Below are 3,684 nucleotides of genomic sequence, written 5' to 3'. Positions count from 1 at the left end.
ATGGTAACTTCATGAGAGAGCGTTTAAAGCTTGTCTTCCCCACACCAGCAGTACCCAGGAACAGAACACGTGAATAAGCAACATCCGCTGCTCCTTCAGCTAATGCTCTTTTGTATGCCTTAATTCTTCTTTCTTTCTAAAAATGGACAATATACATGTATATAATTACTAGATATTTGGCTTAGAGGGGCTGAGGTGAGGTCTGGTGATCAAAGAAGTCCATAATTTTTGTCATAACTATCAAACACTTAAACCATTGCTTTTAGTATCATAAAATGGGTAGGTTCTATGAAAAATGGGGGCTAAAAGGTAGTGGCAATAATGGAGAGATGGCTACAAATTTGCAAAATTAGAATCATCAAAAATTTAGCAATTCATGCTATCAAGCTATCAGGAATGGGCAAGTTGTAATTAGTTCCATCTTTAGGGTACTTGTACTTATAAGTACAAAGTTAGTTTCAGCCATGTACATACATGTTGTACTTAATTAAAATAGTTTAGGTCTGTGTACATGTACTTCACCAAGAGTATATACACACACATGTACTCTTGACTTCACGTACAAGTAAATTTGAGGTGTAGACTGTACATGTATCTCAATCTCAATACTACCTATCTGGAAATTTTTACTTTGACTTTAACTTTACTGGATTAAAACTTTGCAAAAAATAGATCACACATACAGCATAATAATTCCATGCCACATTGAATAATATATGACAGTCTTATTATGTATAAAAATTAAATCACAGCACAATTTTGAAAAAAAATTTCTATACCACATAAATTTTCTGATTTACGTTAACTTATTTCAATTTCAATGAATTTAATACCCATAAAAATGTAAATTACACATACATTGCTGTTTACTAAAAATCTACAGTTTGGATCAGTTCTAATGGCTTCAAGAACAATTCAGTTGTGTTTGCACTTTGTACTACCTTTATAATAAACACACAACAGTGTAGACTTGCAGTGTGAATGAGATACATAATACTTATAAGGCGGATTTACAATATTACAATAGGCTTGATGTTGCATTGATGCTGGAATAGGATTTGATTCTATCTATTCTAGCAGAAAGCATGCGTCATAAGGTCAAATTACCCACAATTTTGATTAAAAATTGATGGTACGCTAGCCCAACGTCATATTGTAAATCCACCTTATAATGTTTAATGAAGCAAATAATTTTGAGGGCTTAGATCTCCTCTTTGCAAATTAAGGAAGCTAAAGCCACCTGTTCCTATTTGAGGCTAGTTCCGCAATTTAAGTCATTAAAGGAACAAAGTGTTCTAAATTTTGACTTAACTAAAATGAGAAGAATGTAAGGGGTTCCAGCCCCTTACCACATTCTGACATGCATCAAACTACATGCATATGTACCTCACTAGTAATTGGCTTTGCTCAACAAGCTGTAGTTATAAAGTACCGTATTTCCTTAAATAAAAGCCAGATGCGAATAAACGCCAGGGTTTACTTACATGAAAATCTTACATTCTTTTGCATAGCAAAGATAAAATTTTTGATGAAAATACAAATTAAAATATAAAATGTAAATATTATACCCGTATAGTGGGTATATTTCGTCTGGAAAAATGTTCATTCTAAGCAGGATTAGAAATTTTCGTTCGTTTTATTTTCATTCTGAGCAGCCATTTTGCACACGTGGCATTGAGGAAACGCCCTTTTCGTTTGAAAAATGTTCGTTCCACAAGGAATGAGAACAAAAAGAACGAAATTAAACTCGAACGGAATATACCTGCTATACGGTAGTAGATAAAAATAGTATACACAATTCTAAAACATCAAAACAAAAAATCACATCAATTTATACGTGTAGATTGGTATATGAAAATATTTTAGAAAAACTTTGAGATACATGTAGATACAAAAGACTATCAGTATACTGATTTAGCTTCATGAAAAATACAAGGATTGATAAAGTAAATCTTCACAAAAAAATTAATTTTACACAAATTTACTTCACATAAATTCATACCATCAAGAGTACATAATATCAAGAGTGGATAAGGAGGAGGGGAGAGTGTCTAACTGCCCTATGCTGCTAGTGATATGTGCGCGTAGAAGTCTTTCACAGTTTGTTTAGCACCTTCTTTGACCTGTTTAAACATCAACAGCCATGATAGTAAATGGGTGTGTTTTTAATAACCTATATGGTGCACCCACCCACACGTGTAGTCACGATGTTTCAAGAGGAAGAGTCAGAACTACAGCACAATCCAGATTGAGAGCATCTAATCTTGATGAGCGCCATGCCACTACACCTAAGCGCCCTAAAGCATCAAGAAAGAGGACATGGAGCCAAGAGTCAGAAGCCTCTGCTCCAGTGAACTCAGATCTGTAATACTTCGTTTTTAAGATCAACAGCAGTTAACAGCCCGTCTCAAAAGTACATGTACCATATATTCTTTCACTTCTATTATTATCCTTACTCTTGATGTTGTGGGTCCCAAGGGACCAGACTAAAGGAGGATGATCATTGATCAAGAGCTTTTCATGTGTCAATAACAAACATGGTTTGTGTGCTTGGAAACTACAAATCTCTTCAGAGTGGTACAAAGTGACTGGTACAACAAGGTGAGGTCAAATTCTGCTTCCAAGGTCTCTGGTCCAGGCTCTTGCTGCTCAGTTCAGCAGCCATTTTTATATTACAGTTAACTTAAGTACACGCCCAACTATGGCTTCAGTGCAGTTATCACTTATTGTGCTAAAAAGGTATGCGGGAATGTACAAATAATAACCATGAAACTTCTACGCGCACATATCACTAGCAGCATAGGGCAGTTAGACACTCTCCCCTCCTCCTTATCCACTCTTGATAATATTAGGGAGAGTATCCTATAGCCCTATGCTGGCTGATACATCACAGTGTATTGTTTATTTGACCCTCAAGGTGAAAATTGGCAGGGTCTTTGCGTCTTTAATAGCCTGTCACTGCAACAAAGACATGTCATTCCAAATGGCAAGTGACTATGAAGCTTCTTCTCAAACATAGGTAGCCAAAGAAGTCATATTTAGCCATTAAAAAGTCTTACAACCTGCTTACAGCCTCATAAACGAGCTCATAAGCTTTTCCGTGGCAGCCATTTTAAATTGCGTGGTCAACCCTCCCACGCCAATAATTAATTATTATTAGTGTTAATGTGTGAAATGGTATACCGTATAGCCACAAAGTTTCGAGGCAATAAACTTTCGCGAATCAGGCCACAAGTCTGTTTTCGTGAATTAACTTTCGCGGTTCTTGTTTTAAAGCACACGTGTTTATGGGTAATATGGATAATTTTACAGAATTAGCTTTCGCGAATACGGAGAATCCATGAAAACAGTGAAAGTTGTACCCTCGAAATTAAGCAGCTATACGGTATTCCTGTATACCAAAGAAGTATACTGATGTAAACAATACACCGTGATGTAGCAGGCTACTATAGGTGCGTTGGATACTCTCCCTAATATTATGTACTCTTGATACCATGTACATGTACATGTACACCCTTAGATAAATGAACAGTGTATATTAATTCTTAAACTATATAGGAAGCATTATGACCAATATACAATTGATGTTTTTGTAAAATACATGCAGTACCATACAGTGCATCATATTTAAATTCCGCAAGACAACCATACCTGGTTTCTATCAGATTCATAATCAGTTCATGA

The sequence above is a fragment of the Amphimedon queenslandica genome, unplaced genomic scaffold, assembly GCF_000090795.2.
Source record: "Amphimedon queenslandica unplaced genomic scaffold, v1.1 AMPQUscaffold_12677, whole genome shotgun sequence".
In the NCBI taxonomy this organism is placed as follows: domain Eukaryota; kingdom Metazoa; phylum Porifera; class Demospongiae; order Haplosclerida; family Niphatidae; genus Amphimedon; species Amphimedon queenslandica.
Note: the sequence above shows the minus strand (reverse complement) of the source record.